We start from the raw sequence: 20,990 nt of genomic DNA, 5'->3' as shown, positions 1-20,990 counted from the left end.
AGTAAACTTCTGTTTTTTGACTATACTGTACCTCAGGGTTTTTGTACAGTATGAGATTACCTCTGTCCTTGCAATGACCATCAATCACATATCATGTATATTTAAGGAATGGCCAGCGAGAGCCTAACCACAAGATAATCAAGCGGGACAAAGAAATAAGCACATAAGCATAAAAGAGGTGCCAGGGTAGGCCCACAAGTGTCTTTTTATTAGGCCCGATTGGACAGCTGGATCAAAATGAGTATTCCTTGCTTCTCTCATTATCTATTATCTATTATCGACAGAATAACTGGTGCCCAGAGCTTTTCCTGAACACGTGACCCATTATACCATTATATAGGGTACTACGTACTTTTTCCAACCTAGACTGTGAATGTTTAAATTATGTATTCAATATAGATGAGAAAAATACAATAATTTGTGTGTTATTAGTTTAAGCACACTATGTTTGTCTATTGTTGAGACTTAGATGAAGATTAGATCAAATTTGATTACCAATTTATGCACAAATTCAGGCAATTTCAACGGGTTCACATACTTTTTCTTGCCACTGTATAGAATAACCATATTAGGATATGCTCAGTAGGAGTTCCTACGGAAACCTTACCAATGTATTCCATGGAATATTATGATTGACCTCTCACATCTGACCTCTCCACAGACTGAGAACAATGGATTGGTGGAGGTGTGGAACAAGACTGGGAACTAGGGGGGGGGGGGGGGGGGGTGGAACTGGGCCTAGTTTCTTCTGCGGAAGCGTAGGAACTTGGAGGTGATCTTTGAGGGGATACGCTCCAGAGGCATGAGTGGAGCTGGCTGCTCTCTAAGGCCTGTCGTTCAGACTGTGATCCCAGTAAGTGACTCCATGCACCCATAACATTTGTATACAGGTTCTACGGTGTCCATATTAGGACAGCCTGAGTCCCAGCAGGGCTTGAGTATACCAAACATTAGGAACAGCTTCGTAATATTGAGTTGCATGGGCATGGACTCTACAAGGTGTCGAGAGTGTTCCACAGGGATGCTGGCCCAGGTTGACTCCAATGTTTCCCACAGTTGTGTCAAGTTGGCTGGATGTCTTGTGGTTGGTGGACCATTGTTGATACACACAGGAAACTGTTGAGTGTGAAAAACCCAGCAGCATTGCAGTACTTGACACAAACCGGTGTTCTTTGCCTGTACACCCTCTGAATGGCACACGTACACAATCCATGTCTCAATTGTCTTAAGGCTTAAAAAACATTATTTAACCTGTCGCCTCCCCTTCATCTACACTGATTGAAGTTGGATTTAACAAGTGACCTCAATAAGGGATCCTAGCTTTCACCTGGTCAGTCTGTCATGAAAAGAGCAATGTTTTGTACACTCAGTGTATCTTGTATTAAATCTGTCTCTTACATGCTAATACACACATGCCTGGGGTATACTGTATGTCTTTCTAGGCAACATCCTATCAGGATTGAATTTGTTATTCCTTGTACTAGGTGTTAGTCCTAGACTTAGCACTGACACTGTTCTCTACTGAACTCCTTCCGCGGGGTGATTCTTTTCAGAAAGTCTCTAGTCTTGTCTTTGAAGATGTTCTGCAAACGGAACGTGACTCTAAAAACCATTACACCAAGATTCAGGGATTAAATTGTGAAACATACAAGATGTTCATTGGCATAATTCCTGTATAGCTCTCGGGATCCTCTGACAATATGGAAATGAATATATAATTCCCTCGCAATGAAAAGAAATGTAATTAATTTCAAGTCATGTCAGTTTCTATGCTTGAAATTGGAGCTTAACCCATGGAAACCTGTAGAGAAAAACAACCAAATCTAGGAATAGCACCTTAGGCTAGAGTCACGATTTGAATAACATGTATTCAAGAGATGCGAGTGCTCCAGCAGCATTTAAATGTGCATCTCTCTTTGAGTTAGCTCTTCCAGTTGCCTTTTGAGCACACCGCAATTTAACACCTGTGAGTAGAAATGCTTGTGCTGCTCTTCCTCAGTCAAACACTGGCTTATTAAATTGTTTTTGATACTGACAGTCTAACACGCTCAACACACCAGCTGCTGTGTGAGGAAAATGAGCAATTCAATTGCTAACACCCCACCACGCGCAAGCAAGCACGCACACACACGAGTATCAAAATAGCTTCATTTTCTTCGATCCATTCTGTTATTATGTAGCCTAGTCCTGATATGCTATCAGAGTTAGCAGAGAATCTAATATATAGATTCATGTCTGTTTATACTTGTGTGTTGGGTGCTTCTTAGTTGAAAGGGTTCACAGAATCTGGCTTGTATTCATTAGTGCACACCACGAGAAATGAAAACAAGCTTTTCTTATTGGACAAATTCAGCTGAGTCCCTCCCTGTTTCAGCTCGTTTGCTTCCGTTTGGTTCTTACTGAATACATCCCTGTTGTATTTTCTGTCATGCCAGAGCCTTCTATTTAGAGGCTCTTCCACAGACAGGTGTTCCACATTAGATCAACCTAACAATAAGCATGGGCTGCCTTGCAGTGTGTGCAACTGGCCAGACCCCTGCACTGCCCATCCCCCCCCCCCCCCCCCCCCACACACACGCACATTTTCATCAAACAAGCGTTATTACAGGTTTTCTCAATCACTTACAAGCAATATTTGGATCTGTGTTGAAACATATCTATAGCGGAACAGCAATGATCAAATGCTCAAATATATTTACAGATCATTTTCAATCAATCAGTCAAATGTATTTATAAAGCCCTTTTTTACATGAGCAGATGTCACAACGTGCTACACAGAAACCCAGCCTAAAACCCCAAACAGCAATGCAGATGTAGAAGCACGGTGGCTAGGAAAAACTCACTAGACTGGCAGGAACCTAGGAAGAAACCTAGAGAGGAACCAGGCTCTGAGGGGTGGCCAGTCCTCTTCTGGCTGTGCTGGATGGAGATTGTTCCTCAAGATGTTTAACGTTCATAGATGAACATCAAAAAATAATCACAGTGCTTGTAGAGGGTGCAACAGTTCAGTACCTCAGGAGTAAATGTCAGTTTGCTTTTCATAGCCGAGCAGGTGGGGTAGAGAGAAAGAGAGCCAAAAACAGCAGGTCTGGGTCAAGGTAGCACGTTCGGTGAAGAGGTCAGGGTTCCATAGCCGCAGGTAGAACAGTTGAAACTGGAGCGTCAGCACAACCAGGTAGACTGGGGACAGCCAGGAGTCATCAGGCCAGGTTGTCCTGAGGCATGATCCTTGGGCTCAGGTCCTCTGTGAAGGGAGAGAGAGAGAATTAAATTCACACAGGACACCAGATAAGACCCCCCCGGCACAAAATTCTAAATCACCCCATCAGTGTCATACAGTAAATCAAATGTATTCAGAAAACCCTTCTTACATCAGCTGATATCTCAAAGTGCTACACAGAAACCCAGCCAAAAACCCCAAACAGCAAGCTATGCAGGTGTAGAAGCATGGTGGCTCGGAAAATCTCCCTATAAAGGCCAGGATCTAGGAAGAAACCTATAGAGGAACCAGGCTATGAGGGGTGGCCAGTCCTCTTCTGGCTGTGCTGTGTGGAGATTATAACAGAACATGGCCAAGATGTTCAAATGTTCATAGATGACCAGCAGGGTCAAATAATAATAATCACAGTGGTTGTCGAGGGTGCAACAGGTCAGCACCTCAGGAGTAAATGTCAGTTGGCTTTTCATAGCCGATCATTCCGAAAACAGCAGGTCTGGGACAGGTAGCACGTCCGGTGAACAGGTCAGGGTTCCATAGCCGCAGGCAGAACTGTTGAAACTGGAGCAGCAGCACGGCCAGGTGGACTGGGGACAGCAATGAGTCATCAGGCCAGGTAGTCCTGAGGCATGGTCGTAGGGCTCAGGTCCTCCGAGAGAGAGAGAGAGAAAGAAAGAATTAGAGAGAGCATACTTAAATTCACACAGGACACCGGATAAGACAGGATAAATACTCCAGATATAACAGACTGACAGTACAATTTATGGAAAGATCTAGGCAATGGGAACTGTCTAATTGCTATGATGTTTTACAATATTGCGGACAGTGATGCAGAGCATGAAGTTGGGTTACTCCTAAGTCAACATCTCCACCTCTGTTTCCTTCCATTATAGAGCTTTGTTTCGGTGTGGATTGTGGTCTATACATTCATATCAGTTGTGTTCCTCCATTGTATTCACCTTTCCTTATTTCAATTGGGGATAGTGTTTCTGTGCACCAATGGAATGTCTACAATACAATTAGCAAACTAGCCTTTGTATTGAATACATGGAATTGGATAGTGATGATACCAACGAATGAATCCTGCACACATTGTGCTTATTTCATTTATAAAAAAAAAACAACAGGAATAATATTTGATTCAATGTGTATGAAAATGTTTGAAATATGCAGAAAAGGAGAGTAATTGCTCATAATTCTGCTTCCAATTTTGATCATCATGATTTAGTGACTGTAAAGAAAATGTATTGATCTACAGGGATTTTTTAAAGACTGACTAACTTTATGTTTTGTCTGCTTGGACTCGAGATAAGTATAGTTACATTCATCTTTTTTGCAGGCAATCATGTTCTTTTGGTGAATCTATTTCCGATTCTGAGAATGTACTGTAGTTTCGATTAATGTTTTTATGTTTTGAGAATGCAACATTTTGAAAAGGCATTTACTGTTTTGCAAAAGGCCACAACGTTTGTCTTGTGAACTCTGTTTTAAAAATGGACAATATTGTTCCAAAAAATGCTTGTACACAATTGAGAAACCGTAACTCAAAACCAATCTGCTCTCAAATTCCTTTACACTTGCTATTATTCTGGTTCTTTAAAGGCACACTCACATTTGTTTTATTGTTCTTGTGCGGACCAAACAATTTATTCCTGTTCAAAATACTATTTTCCCTAACTCTTAAAGGGATACTTTGGGATTTTGGCAATGAGGCCCTTTATCTACTTCCCCAGTCAGATTAACTCGTGGATACCATTTTTAAGTCTCTGTGTCCAGTTTGGAAGTTGCTAACACGTGTTACTGCAGTCGCTAGTTAGTATTGGCTCGCGAAACTACCTCTAACTTCTTTCATACTGCACGCAAAGACATACAATTGGTATCCACGAGTTAATCTGACTCTCACTGCCAAAATCCCAAATTACCCATTGAACCCTAACTTTAACCACAAACCCCTAACCTTAAGCCTAAACCAAACTCCTAAACCTAACCCCTAACCCTCTGGTCCCCACAACGATAGTAAAGCCAAAAGCACATACACACACAGGCACGTGCACAGATAGGAGTTTACCTGTACTGAGCACATGCACCTTTGCACCCCTACTCGCCAAGTGCCCTTTTCGGTGGTGGTATAATAAAAACCAATTTGTATACAGTTTTTTTTATTGTTGTTCTGAACCCACTTCCCGCCAGTGTGTGTGCGTTAGTGTGTATTCCAGGTGCAGTGGTGCCACCATCCTGTACAGTGGTCATAGACTTTGTTTGCCAGTGCATCGAGTCCCACCTGGTGTGTGACAGTGAGGCCGACTGTGCAGACGAGACATACAGTACGAGGTGGACTGTTGCGAGTAGAGCTGGGGAGTACTGGTTACGGCAGTTATGTATGGCTTGCTGACAGCTCAGCATCTGGACCAGAGCTAGGGACTACTGTACTATACCTGTGGGGAGGTCCGTTTGAGATAGAGGGAGATGCATGAGTCTTGTAATTCAATGTAAGGGCTTCATTGGGATGGGAAACATATGTTTACATTGCCAAAGCAAGTGGAATATATAATAAACAACAGTGAAATAAACAATAAAGAAATTAACAGTAAACATTACACTCACAAAAGTTCTCTCTCCCTCTCTGTCTCTCTCTCCCTCCCTCGTTCTCCCCTTCTCCCCAATCACTCTCTCTCCCAGACCATATAATAAGGTTATATATATAACCAGGTTCCTGTAACTTTTACTTGCCAGAGGACATATGGGAGGAGACCTGCCAGCTGACTCAGAACCCCGATAATGACCTTGACTGGAGGATTGGCCAGACGAGTCACCCATGAAACTGGACTCCTCACTGACCACAGCCCTGGTCAGTACTGCCCTCCTTGGACCTTGTGGTTTTACTGACCACGTGGTCTGAACAGGTAGAATAGAATATAACTAGGGCCCAGAGTTGTTCCTGACCAAATGATGAGAAAAATAGTCTGTAGTGTGGCTCCCCACAGGTATAGTGCATTATGTTAAATTCCTAGGGGGTGGCAGGGTGGCCTAGTGGTTAGAGCGTTGGACTAGTAACTAGTAACCGAAAGGTTGCAAGTTCAAACCCCCGAGCTGACAAGGTACAAATATGTCGTTCTGCCCCTGAACAGGCAGTTAACCCACTAGGCCGTCATTGAAAATAAGAATTTGTTCTTAACTGACTTGCCTGGTTAAATAAAGGTAAAAAAAAAAAAACTAACAGATCACATGCCCAGGGAAAACTTGGGTCCTATACCAACAGGATCAACCAAAATGTTACCATATTCCCTATATAGTGCACTACTTTTGAACAGGGTCCTATGTTCCCCGGTCAAAATAATGCCCTAAAAAGGGAATAGGGTGGCATTTGGGAAACACCCATGGAGTATCATTCTGCCTGAGTGCCTGAGTTCAGGGAGTCATCTGGGTCCATTACTTATTAGCTCTGTATACCACACAGAATACAATCTTCTGTGGCAGATTTAAGACTCTCCCAAAGCATTGAAGCAGATTGACAATGTTCCCGTGGCAATAAGAGGATTTCCACACAGGAAATTCCAGCATTCTTCTGTTTATTGGTAATCTTAACGGGGTATTTACAGCTGTTTGGTTTGTGTGCTGTTAAAAACATGGCTGCTGGGGCTAGTGTTGGGCTGGAAGAGTGTTTGTGTGTGTCTGTGCCTCTCTGTGTCTGTGTGTGTTTGTGTACTTGTTCACAAACCAAGTAGAAAGCCGATCGTTACACCAGTATCTGATGCATTACATCGCAACAAATTGACCCATGAACTTTAGAACAATTGTTGTAATAGTGGAACACAACTATCCAGAATGTATAACATATTGTGTCAACACACTATGCCCTATATAGTGCATTAACTTTGAAAAGAGCCCTATGGGCCCTGGTCAAACATAGTGCACTACAGAGGGAATAGGATGCCCTTTGGGACGAAGCCAGAGTGTGTGTGTGTGTCCCTGTGACTGGCCACCCAGCTCATTGATCGTGGAGATGAATGTGGACACCAGGCAGTGCTTTGTGTCACAGGCAGACCTTATGATCTCACTGGGGAGGCAGATCGATGGACCTAGCCAACCAGATCTCTCTCTCACACACACACACACACACAGCTTATGGACTCTACAATAGAGAATACAAAAGAATGGTGATGGTGGAGGGGACTGAGGAGCCACACAGATGAGTGGCTGCAGTGATTATAAAGGCAGACTTCATGGACATGTTAAATTCCTAATCACGCATGAGCTGCTTTACTGTCGCACATGAACGCTGATTTAAAAGTTTAGAAAACATAACAAAAACCAGCATACAGCTCTTTCCTAGAATGAAGGAGACAGGGATGAGGAATAAAGGACTGCGGAAGATGATCTGGGTCCTTGTTAGAACCAATAGGCTTATGTAACCGAGTTGGATTGGTAACCTCCCTCCTTAGCTTAAAATGCTACCACCCACGCCGCCAAAATGCTAGCTTTTCGGTGCCATAGCTGGCTAAGGCGGTGTCGAGAGGGCTGCCGCGTGTGTTTACGAGACATAGGATGCAAGATCAGGGACCGATAAGGAATTTTGAGTGAGAAAGATATACTGTTAGGCCCCAATACTGCACATTTGATTTGACTCGCTAGCTGAGAAATGACTAGATAATGTGTCTACATATTTCTATCCATGATCCACAGGTGGAGAAGGGAAGTTTCTGTACGTGCACTGTGCCGCAGAAAGGGAAGGTGACATTGCCGAGGTTACAACACGTAACCCATCCCCAGCCAGTATTGGATTGTGTCACCCATGAGTCTGCATGGATCAGACAGGATGGGGACATTAAAGGTAGGATTAAAGCTTAAAGGGAAAGTTCAGTATTTTACAACTTAATGTTAAATGGTTCCCCCATCACGTCCATAGATTTATTGCTAGCTGTTTAAAGAAAACCGAACTATGGATTATAGTTTCTCCTGGCCCATAGACCTCTTTCAGGGTGAGGAACCATCTAACATTAAGTTGTAAAATCCTGAACTTCCCTTTAAGTCATGTCCTAATAAATAACTTAAAGACTTGAGTTGTGCATCCTTGTACTCACTGTGTGACTCCCTTGTTAAGTCATGGCTAAGTGACATTTATAGTGCTGAAATCTCGTGGCGTGTCACTCAGGTCTACATGGTTGGTCCAAGTGGGACCCGCCTGCTGATGTGGGCCGCCAGCAGTAACCATGGTGATCGGTGTTTCTATGCCAGTATGATCCTGTCCAACACGGCCCCCTTCAGAGTGACCTTCCAGGCAGAAGTGGGGGGGTGACGTGTGGACTGACATCGCCGTGGATGACATCTCCTTTACCACTGAGTGTGTGGTGGGAGGTCAGCCACTTTCACAGGTTCTCTCTCGCTCTCTTCCCGAACCTCTCCCCAATTGACTCCTCTATTTTTCTTGCTCTCACCTTCCGTTCTCTCCTTCTCCTCCCTCTGCTCCTTTCCTCTTCACTTCCCAACTCCATACTCTACATCCCTGCCATTTCCTTGAATGATCACGTCTCTCTCTCGCTTGTTCCCTCCTTCCCACCCTCCCTCCCTCCTTCTCTGTTCCTCCCTGCTCACTATAAACCGGTTCCATTGTGCCAGTGGGAGAGTAGAGTGGTGTAGTGAATTAATGCAGTCTGTTGGCCTGCAGGGCCTGTATAAATTTACTGTGGAGTCTGGGTCAGCTGCTGGCGGAGAGGAGAAAGCAGTATGGGAGAAAAGCAATTACATTTGTATTTTCACACTCCCCCGTCTCCCCTTCCTCCTCTACCTACTGGAGGTTTTTCCACGTCCTCTCCCCTCAGCTGTTTACAGCAACCTCTCCCACCTATCCCATGGTTTGCAGACTCAACAGCCTTGGTTTCTCAAATGACTGCCTCGCCTGCTTCACCAACTACTTCTCAGATAGAGTTCAGTGTGCCAAATTGGAGGGTCTGTTGTCCGGACCTGTGGCAGCCTCTATGGCGGTGCCACAGGGTTCAATTCTCGGGCTGACTTTTTTCTCTGTATACATCGTTGATGTCGCTCTTGCTGCTGGAAATTCTCTGATCCACCTCTACGCAGACGACACCATTCTGTATACTTCTGGCCTCATTTTGGACACTGTGTTAACAAACCTCCAGATGAGTTTCAATGCCATACAACACTCCATCAGTGGCCTCCAACTTCTCTTAAATGCAAGTAAAACTAAATGCATGCTCTTCAACCGATCAATGCCTGCCCGTCTAGCATCACTACTCTGGACGGTTCTGACTTAGAATATGTGGACAACTACAAATACCTTGATGTCTGGCTAGACGGTAAACTCTCATTACAGACTCACATTAAGCATCTCCAATCCAAAATTACATCTAGAATCGGCTTCCTATATTGCAACAAAGCATCCTTCACTCATGCTGCCAAACATACCCTCATAAAACTGACCATCCTACCGATCCTTGACTTCGACGATGTCATTTACAAAATAGCCCCCAACACTCTACTCAGCAAATTGGATGCAGTCTATCACAGTGCCATCTGTTTTGTCACCAAAACCCCATATACTATCCACCACTGCGACCTGTATGCTCTCGTTGGCTGGCCCTCGCTTCATATTCATCACTAAACCCACTGGCTCCAGGTCATCTATAAGTCTTTGCTAGGTAATGCCCCGCCTTATCTCAGCTCACTGGTCACCATAGCAGCACCCACCCGTAGCATGCGCTCCAGCAGGTAGATCTCACTGGTCATCCCCAAAGCCAACTCCTCTTTGGCCGCCTTTCCTTCCAGTTCTCTGCTGCCAATTACTGGAACGAATTGCAAAAATCACTGAAGCTTGGAGTCTTATATCTCCCTCACTAACATCAGCTGTCAGAGCAGCTTACCGATCATTGCACATGTACACAGCATATCTGTAAATAGCCCACCCAACTACCTCATCCCTATATTGTTATTTCTTTTTTGTACTCCTTTGCACCCCAGTATCTCTACTTGCACATTCATCTTCTGCACATCTATCACTCCAGTGTTTATTTGATACATTGTAATTATTTCGCCACTATGGCATATTTATTGCCTTACCTCCCTAATCTTACTACATTTTTATCTAGATTATTTTATTGTGTTATTGACTGTACTTTTGTTTATCCCATGTGTAACTCTGTGTTGTTTTTTGTCACACTGCTTTGCTTTAACCTGGCCAGGTCGCAGCTGTAAATGAGAACTTGTTCTCAACTGGGCTACCTGGTTAAATAAAAAATAAAATAAAAAACTCATTGGGTTGAATTCACTTGGTTTGAGCTTTTTCTTGTCATCAGTGTTTTCATTGTTTGTTCAGAACCTAGCAGATAATAGGAATCACTGTGCTGTCATATTTATAGATCTATCCAAGGCCTTTGATACTGTCGACTGTAACGGTTCACTTCGTAACGGATCACACTAAACAGAAAACAACTACCCACAAATCATAGTGGGAACACAGGCTACCTAAGTCTCAATCAGAGACAACGATTGACAGCTGCCTCTGATTGGGAACCATACCAGGCCAAAAGCAGAAATACAAAACATAGAACAAAAACATTGAATGCCCACCCCAACTCACACCCTGACCAAGTTAAAACAGAGACATAAAAAAAGGAACTAAGGTCAGGACGTGACATCGACCACCCATGGACTATGGTGATGATGAAGGTGATGAAGATCACGATGATTTCATGAAGTCTTGGACATCAAAATTACTGTGACTCCAATCAAACGCCTGCTACTGATAAAATTCAGTACTAATCTGATTACTTTGTGCTTCCACAGCCGACCTGACCTGAAGGACTTTGGGGTAGTTGATAACCCAGCCTTTTAATTGGAAGGCAGAAGTTAGCACACCTTCTCTGTCCAATAGGAATCAAGCTTCTATGTGAAATGGATCATTCTAAAGGCCTATGTTGTAGAATTCACTAGATACAAATGTAATTAGTGTGTGGATGGACGACATCTGTCTCTGACATTATTGTGATTGTGGTCAGTAAATGTCCGCGAACCCCTTCACCTCAGCTCCTTCAATTATGTTCTGTGTGTGTGTGTGTGTGTGTGTGTGTGTGTGTGTGTGTGCGTGTGCGTGTGAGCGAGCGTGCGCACACTAATTCTCTCCTCAACCCCCACTGAGAAGGTACCCTGCAGGGGAGTAGATATCGTCAGAGCAATTTCACTCAGGAGATGGCTGTCATTTTCTGAAGTGTGTGTGTGTGTGTGTGTACGTACTGAGTGTTTAGCGGTAGTACAAGCAAGAGTGATTGTGAGAGCCAACACTTTCACAGTGCTGATGATGGGGGTCAGTGACCTGTGTGTGTGTGCATGCTAGCTAGCGTGCATCTGTGTCTATGTGTGTGTGCCTGTGTGTGCGGGAGGGGGTTGATTGTTGCCATTAGGTGTAGAGGTATGTGTGGTGCATCAGCCTCTCCACTGTGCAGACTATAACAGGCTACAACACAGAGGGTACCTCAATAACACAGGCTTCACACAGCGATTCACACACCAACACTTACTTACCACAGAGAAGTGGACAGAGGACTCAATGGTTGCCTCCCAAATCGCACCCTATACCCGATTTATAGTTCACTTTTGACCAGAGACCTATGGGATCAATATATGTCCTCAGAGCATTCTCTATTTTTGCTGCGTTCCTCTTTTTTAAGCCCAGGCTTTGTTCCTCTATCTCTCATCTATTTCTCTCCCTCCAGCTCCCCATCCTGGATGTGAAGTCCTCAACTTAACCCCAGGAAGAGTGATGGTCCTGGGCTTGCCATCAGAGTCTATCCCTGGAGGAGGGAAGCACAGTTTAACCCTGGTCAATCGTCTGCTTATCTGCCTGCCTGTTTATCTGTCTTCCTGCCCGCCTTCCTGTTTGAATTTCTGCCTGTCTGTCTGTCATGTTGTAATACTGTTACTGTGTGTGTTCTACACCAGGGTTCAGTCCGGAGGGATGCCAAACTGTCCTTCCCCAACTCTTTGTACCAGTACCCCTCCACTGCCAATGGGGCTGAGTGCTCTGACACATAACAACTACAGATACTCTACATACACTACTGGGCCATAGTAGCCAATGTTACCTTACAGAATAACTACTGAATCATCACCAAAGCACAAGTCACCAGACATAACATTTCACTGAACAACTGACCCAAACCTCGGTGTCTTAATGCCTGTCCTGTTTTTTTGGGATAGTTACTCCAGCTCCGTACATGCTGCAGAAGACAAAGTGTACAAAGTGTACACAGTTAAACATGCTATTGTTTAAAGTGAAATCAATACCCTACTACGATTTCAGAGTCCAGTCTCGTTGTCTTGTATGCCACGGCATGGGAAATGATCTCTGGGTTTATGGGCCCTCTTAGCAGGAATCGTCAGTCTATGTTCGGCTCGTAAAGATATTCCGTTTTGCATGCGGTGATGTCAATGGAGATGTATACACGACTCACTTCTTGAGACCACATTAGGCTTGTGGATAACATGAGTGTGCATGTACATTAAATGTCCCTTTTCATTAAACCTGGACTATAACTCGCACATTAGTTTTACAGTGCTGGTTTTCAGCTGACTCTCTTCCAGTGCATGTGGTGTGTGTTACCGATGTGGGCATGTCATACAACATAATGTCTCTCAAAGCACAGATCAAATGTAATTATAGCACATTTTACATTTGATATTTGTGACCGACCACCTTGATTCAGTTTTTATGTGTTTCTGCTTTTACATTGGATATAAGCAGAGACACAGAGCTACATAATGGTATATCATACACTGCATTTGATGAACAATGGGAAAGTAATTCCGCTTTGAAAGTTGATCAACTTGTAACCTCACTTTTGAGAAAATGGCCTTTGAATATTTTGGTACCAGCTGGAGAGCTCTTCTTTGTCTACACCCATTTAACATCTTTCACACCCACTTAAGCTTTAGCCCGACCCATTTCTTTACTAAGGGTTGATCCGAGCGTTCTCTACTAACAACAGAAGTCAAGCACCCAAGCTAATTGGCTAACTTGCTAGGTCCTTCCAGACACACATTTTTTGTCTTTTACCAGATTTGTCATTTAATCTTATCCAGAGTGACTTGCAGTTAGTGCATTCATCTTTAGCTAGCTAGGTGGGACAACCACATATCACAGTCATAGTGCATTTGTCCTCAATAAAGTAGCTAACTATCAGAAAAGTCTGTGCTAGTAGGTGGGGAAAAAAGTAAATTGCGAGTGTTAGTTCATGAAAGGTATTTTTTATGTGTGTGTGTGGGGGGCTGTGGGATTATTTAACATACTCTTTGTAGAGGTAAGGTTTCTGATGTTTGAGGAAGATGGGCAGCTCTTATTGCCCCATCTTAAGGGGGAAGCTGGTTCCACCATTGGGATGCCAGGACAGAGAAGACCTTGGACTGGGCTGAGCCTTTCATTCTGAGCTTTATAATGGCATGCATTCACATTCACTGCATTTGAGTTTTTTATAACGTTTTACGAGTCTGGGATCATTGTGTTTAGGTAATAAAAATATAGAAATGATCAAAACCATACTGTACATAATAATATGGACTTTTTGAGAGATGGCGTGGACTGAGATGGTCGCCTCACTTCACGTTCTTAGGAAACTTTGCAGCATTTTTTTTTATGTATTATTTTTTACATTGCTAGCCCAGAAAATCTTAAGTGTTATTACATACACCCGGGAAGAACTATTGGACATAATAGTGATGTCAACCAACATTACGACCAGAAATACTACTCTCCCGAAGCGGATCCTTTGTTTGGGCCTCATTGGATCTAATCCCAGAGGCAGACCCAAAACAACGTTGTCGCCGCAGGAGTGGCAGACGGAGCGGCCTCCTTGTCAGACTTAGAAGGCGAGCACACCATCCACCGCTTCCGAGCATATCACCAATGTCCAGTCTCTAGACAACAAGGTGGATGAAATTAGGGCACAAGTTGCCCTCCAGAGAGACATCAGTGATTGTAACATTCTCTGTTTCACAGATAAACGGCTCTTTCGGGATATGTTGTCAGTGTCGGTACAGACACCGGATTTCTTCATGCAAAATAGTCTCCAACACTCTACTCAGCAAATTGGATGCAGTCTATCACAGTGCCATCCGTTTTGTCACCAAAGCCCCATCTACTACCCACCACTGCGACCTGTATGCTCTCGTTGGCTGGTCCTCACTACACATTCGTCGCCAAACCCACTGGCTCCAGGTCATCTTTAAGTCCTTGCTAGGTAAAGCTCCTCCTTATCTCAGCTCACTGGTCACCATAGCAACACCCAACTAGCACACACTCCAGCAGGTGTATTTCACTGGTCATCCCCAAAGCCAACACCTACTTTGGCCGCCTTTCCTTCCAGTTCTCAGCAGCCATGACTGGAACGAATTGCAAAAATCACTGGAGTTGGAGACTTACAGTTGAAGTCAGAAGTTCACATACACCTTAGCCAAATACATTTATTTCAGTTTTCATTTCTTTCATCACATTCCCAGTGAGTCAGAAGTTTACATACACTCAATTCGTTTTTGGTAGCATTGCCTTTAAATTGTTTAACAAGGGTCAAACTTTTCGGGTAGCCTTCCACAAGCTTCCCACAATAAGTGAATTTTGCCCCATTCCTCCTGACAGAGCTGGTGTAACTGAGTCAGGTTTGTAGGCCTCCTTACTCGTGCATGCTTTTTCAGTTCTGCCCACAAATGTTCTATGGGATGGAGGTCAGGGCTTTATGATGGCTACTCCAATACCTAGACTTTGTTGTCCTTAAGCCATTTTGCCACAACTTTGGAAGTATGCTTGGGGTCATTGACCATTTGGACGACTCATTTGTGACCAAGCTTTAACTTCCTGACTGATGTCTTGAGATGTTGCTTCAATATATCCACTGAATTTTCCGTCCTCATGATGCCATCTATGTTGTGAAGTGCACCAGTCCCTCCTGCAGCAAAGCACCCCCACAACATGATGCTGCCACCCCCGTGCTTCACAGTTGGGATGGGTTTACTTCGGCTTGCAAGCCTCCCCCTTTTCCTCCAAACATAAGGATGGTCATTATGGCCAAAAAGTAATATTTTTGTTTCTTCAGACCAGAGGACATTTCTCCAAAAAGTACGATCTTTGTCCCCATGTGCAGCTGCAAACCGCAGTCTGGCTTTTTTTTGGGCGGTTTTGGAGCAGTGACTTCTTCCTTGCTTAGCAGCCTTTCAGGTTATGTCGATATAGGACTCGTTTTACTGTGGATGTAGATACTTTTGTACCTGTTTCCTCCATCTTCACAAGGTCCTGTGTTGTTGTTCTGGGATTGATTTGCAAATTTCGCACCAAAGTACATTCATCTCTAGGAGACAGAATGTGTTTCCTTCCTTCTGTGTGGTCCCATGGTGTTTATACTTGCGTACTATTGTTTGTACCTTCAGCCGTTTGGAAATTGCTCCCAAGGATGAACCAGACTTGTGGATGTCTACAATTTTTCTTCTGAGGTCTTGGCTGATTTCTTTAGATTTTCCCATGATGTCAAGCAAAGAGGCACTGAGTTTGAAGGTAGGCCTTGAAATACATCCACAGGTACACCTCCAATTGACACAAATTATGTCAGTTAGCCTATCAGATGCTTCTAAAGCTATGGCATTCTGAAATTTTTCAAGCTGTTTAAAGGCACAGTCAACTTAGTGTATGTAAACTTCTGACCCACTGGAATTGTAATACAGTGAATTATAAGTGAAATTATCTGTCTGTAAACAATTGTTGGAAAAATTACTTGTGTCATGCACAAAGTAGATGTCCTAACCGACTTGCCAAAACTATAGATTGTTAACAAGAAATTTGTGGTGGATGAAAACGAGTTTTAATGACTCCAACATAAGTGTTTGTAAACTTCTGACTTCAACTCTATGTGACCAATACAATTTGATTTGGCCATCTTCCCTTCTCTTTCTCTCTGTCTCGTTATGCTCTTGGAACTGTGGTTCTGTACTCTGACCAACAATGTCTCTGTTTTTATTACTATATTTAATTTAGCTTAATATCTGCTGTCATTGGCTTTGCTGTAGGAGTCCAGACGGGTCCAGGTACATACTAAATTACAATATGTTTAACATCTGACAGCATGACAAAAACAATTCTGACTGGAATAAGTTGGCAAGCAGGCAAGGATGACTTAGCTTTTAAAAACAGACATATACTGTATGAATCAAATATAAGATCACTACAGTTGGTTGCAGGTGTTAAGCTTCATGTGCTTTCGTCTTGAATTGTTTGCTTTTACTTTGTGTTTTGGTACAGGGAAGGGAAATTGGCGGTTTGAAAGCATTGCGCAATTTCTGACTCCTTTCCAATCTTGAAAATGTTGTCTCCACCCAATTCATAACAAATTACCACAATCTCTGCCAATTTCACAGTACTAGGGCATTCTGGTTGGAAATCACAGAGATATCAGTAGATAGCAGAGATAGCATTGACATTTAGGTCAGTGATCCACCCTTCTAGACTGTTTACTGTGTATTGTACTGTTGTGAATCGACACACAGTATTCAGCTGCTCTGCATGATATAATGTGCATCCCATAGGGCTCCTGTCAAAAGTAGTGCACGATGTACACTGTAAAAAATACATGTAAAAGTTGAGACAACTTAAAAGGCAACCAACTGCAACACATTTTTTTGTTTACTCAAGTTAGGGGCAGGAACATTCTACTAACATACATTCCTAAGTTGTCTCAAGACATTTGCCAAAGTTGAGTAAACAAAAAATTGTGTTGCAGCTGGTTGCCTTGATTTTTTAAGTGACTACATTTTTTTAAATGTAAAGTCCTCTCATCTTAAATATTTAAGGATATCATCAACTGAACTATACATTTTAAGTTGGATGAACTATAATAACCATGCTTTCTCAACTATGAAAATGATGTATTTTGATGTTTTGACTCGTCTCCAGTTTCAGTGATGATCCAATTATTGGTCCAGACAGTGTTTTTCATTTTTAAACCTGTCCTGACTTACCACAGCCCAACAATCTTACTAATGGAAAGAGCAAATCCTTTTACTTTTAAGAGTAAAAAAAAAAGAGTACTTTTTATCTAGTTTAATGCATCATATTTTTGCCTCAGAAATATGTGTTTAATTGTAAACTGGTTTCTCAGCTATTTACATTGTAACGGCACTCTTCAATATTTAAGTTCACACAACATTGTTTTTCAAAATTCAACTCCCATTGAGGAAAACTCATTGTGTTAGTAGAGTATTCCATGTCACAATATCCCAATTTCAAATCCAGCCAATTTGGATATTTAAGCTATTTGGACTTTAAGTTGCATTTTTACAGTGTAGGGTATTGGGTGCCATTGACTTAGTTTTGGAGGGAAAATGCCCCCTGTCCAGTGATAGGTTATGGTGTCAAAGGCACTGGCGCTGCTTTACTGTTGTTTTGTTTACTGTTTACCAGTGCTGCTGCTACACACACACTTGTGTTGTATTTGTCATCCTCTCATCCTGTTGTATTTAAAAAGGTCTATTGATCGGCCTCCGCTGAGTTCAAAGTGTAATTCAGTCTGACTGTCTGTGTGTCCGTGTGCCTCCTGTCTGTCCCTCTTGACTGTATTTCCATTCATGCTCAACTGTAGATTGCCGACATTCCATTCAGGTACTGCCAAGCCAATAACCTCAAGGGCACCTCTCTTTCTCTCTTTCTCTTTCTCTCTCTCTCTCCCCCTTTCACAATTACAAAAAAACACCAGCGCAGCCCTTTTCTCAGATGCCGCTGTCTAATGTTTGCATTTGTTTCGGCCCACTGACATTTGACCAAACAAAACAACACAAACAACACAGCCTCCCCCCCTCACCCCTCACATGATACTCAGCTGACTGGGAATGTGCAGCTATCTGGCATTTTCTCTAACCTCCTTTCTCTCTCTGCCTCTGTCAGTCAGTCAGTCCGTCCGTCAGTTTCTGGAAGCGTGGTTAGTCATTACTGTGCTGAATAGGAGAGAGGAGTGCTTCTGGAAGCGTGGTTAGTCATTACTGTGCTGAATAGGAGAGAGGAGTGCTTCTGGAAGCGTGGTTAGTCATTACTGTGCTGAATAGGAGAGAGGAGTGCTTCTGGAAGCATGGTTAGTCATTACTGTGCTGAATAGGAGAGAGGAGTGCTTCTGGAAGCGTGCTGCAGCAAGGGCAGCATAGAAAGCCAATGTCCGCTTGTTGTCGTCTCTTTGTAAAAGAACAATAGTCAGACTTTTTTTCAAATGGGGCTATCGTTGTTCCAATTATGTTAGCAATGGAGTGAAACTAAAAGGTCATTGTTTTATTTATGCCCTCGCTCCGAGACACGTGTGTAATGGAACTGATTTCTAACCCCAGAAGCGGATTAGAAATTCAACTTGGCTGTGTTGTACCTCTTAGCAAAATGAAGCAGAACATAATTGGGTTTACCATTGCTGCATTAGTATAACTGTATAAAAGGCTTGAGGGTGATCTGGGGTGGTGGTCTAAGTCGCTGCCTCTGGAGCACATGTACAATGTACCGCTGCCAGCATGGTTTAGAATCCAGCACACTCTCCTATCTTTCACCTCTATCTCTATCCAATAAACATGAAAAGATACAGGAGGAGAATGGGGGAAAAAATCACTTGAGCCGACAACCTTCAGAGAGACACCTGTTGTGTGTTCTTTACCCTATGGGATGCAGACCTGTTGCCACTCTGTACATTACAGGCAAGCACCATGTCCTTCTCTAACTGTTTTTACTATGCCCAGAGTTGGTTCTCTCACAACTCCAACCTGCCTCTGTATACACTGTCCCTCGTCTTCAACTGTGAGCCTAAGATACAGTGAAGAGGGTCCAATAAAAGATTCAACCCAAACATTTTCTGGATTTCTTCTTTCATTTCTGTCCAGAATGTCATATCCTGGCACGTCCTTCATATCTAGGGATACGTCCCCAATGGCACCCTATTCCATATACTGTAGTACACTACATTTGACCAGGAACCATAGGGGAATAGGGTTCCATTTGGGACGCCACCTTGTATCAGTATGCCGTAAGTGTCGATGCTTATCTGCCCACGGGGTGTCCTTTGACCGTTGTTCACCTCTAAAGGTCCCGGTAAGACTCTGCAGGTCTTCGCTGCAGAAACTACTATGATACGAAGAGAAGAAAGCACTAGAAAGAGAACGCTACAGGGCTGCTTTTGATTGGAGCTCCCACTGTCTCAGTCTACAAGACAGCACGAGGAATATAAAACGAGAGCTCTTGGCCAGGTTTCAGTCAGTAAACTTTTAGGCGCTTTTTTAACTGCCTCCAACAGTGGATCGTAAAGGTTAATCATTCCTTCAAATGTAAATCGCTTTCTGTGATGTGCATAACCAATTACAATCCATTTCAGCGTGCCCTAAATATTGACACGGCGATGATGGTCCGCTGCATTCTCCCATTGTCCCTCACTGCTTGATTAACTCTCTAAATAAAACACAAATAAGTCGATTGTAATGAATACGATGGGAGACAGAGTGCTGGTTTCAAGCGCAGGGCGCAGCAGGTGTTTACTAGCAAAGGACCACAGGAGGAGGCAGGTAGCTGGGTCCAGGGACAGGCAGAAGGTCGTACACAGGGTCTCCAAAAAGATAACAGTACAGGCAGGGTAAAGGCTAGTAACGTAGTCAGGGAGCTCAGACAAGAGGTTGACGACAGGAAATCTGATAGGCAAAAGTACAGGCAGGGAATAGGCAAAAAGGCATCGTTAGTGAGGAGGGCCAACAACTACGATACACAGGAGGTCTAATATGGAAATTAACAGAGCTCAGAATAGAATGTGGACAACAACAACAACAAAAAAAAGCTATACCTCACAATGATGGGGTGCAAAGAACTGAACTAAATAGTGTGTGTAAATGACATGCAGGTGTGTGAACAGGTGATCAGAATTCAGGTGATTGGGACCTGAAGGGATTAGCTGCGTTCAGGGGATCTATGTGTTCGAGAGTGTGAGTCGGAAGCAGACGTTACGTCGATATACAGTATCTTCAGCCATTCCTTAACTAACGTGATTGAGGTTTTTGCCGTGGTCTACCATTCGTGTTTTTTTCAGAGGGTCCCACAAATTAGGTCTGACAGAGTGATTGAGTGGCGGGGTAAGGGTCCTTACAGGACAGTTTATTCAGCTGTGCTTTTGTTAGACATTAAATTAGATTACTGGTCAAATATCAATCAATCTAGATCAATAAGACAGATGCCACTATGTGCAGCTAATTCGGTAGACCTATTGTTGACCAATGGAATAAGGATACCATCATTGAGAATGACTTCCTGTGTAGTCAGGAATCGTTTCCTGACAGGACTCATCTAACAAGATTATTGAGTTTTTTTTTTTTTTTAGCTGCTCGAAGACAATGAAGTCAATAGAAGATGTGTGTTTTTGTTTCGTCAATGTAACACCACTCACAGATGGGGGCTTTTCCCAAGTAGACCACAATGTGTCTGAAGTTTCCATCTCCAGTCAAACGAGCCGAAATGATAGACTCCCCAACCTCCCCAAGGCGGAAAAGCTAATAGTGGGCAGGCAACAGTAAAATGGAAAGAAAAAGACAGAGCGGACCTTGTTCTCGTTTGTGGCTAACCATCGTTAGCATGTTTTACGGTGGCTGCTGTTGCTATGATTCTGCCACACAGTCATGGGGCCACATCCCAAGTGGCACCCTGTTCCCTACATAAGTGCACTACTTTTAGCCAGAGCCCACGGGCCCCGGAGCACAGCACACTCACTGCTGCCACTAT

The 20,990-nt window shown here is 43.3% G+C and overlaps 1 pseudogene; it reads left to right on the top strand.

Annotated features, from left to right (window-relative positions):
* LOC149979569 (MAM and LDL-receptor class A domain-containing protein 1-like) overlaps positions 1 to 9,001 on the top strand; it is a 36,132-nt pseudogene extending 27,131 nt beyond the window's left edge.
* Positions 9,002 to 20,990: the final 11,989 nt, after the last annotated feature.

The sequence above is a fragment of the Oncorhynchus mykiss genome, chromosome 11 (genome assembly GCF_057628025.1).
Source record: "Oncorhynchus mykiss isolate SJ-2025 chromosome 11, ASM5762802v1, whole genome shotgun sequence".
NCBI lineage: Eukaryota > Metazoa > Chordata > Actinopteri > Salmoniformes > Salmonidae > Oncorhynchus > Oncorhynchus mykiss.
The sequence above is the reverse complement of the archived record's forward strand: the minus strand, read 5'-3'. Positions and strand labels throughout refer to the sequence as shown.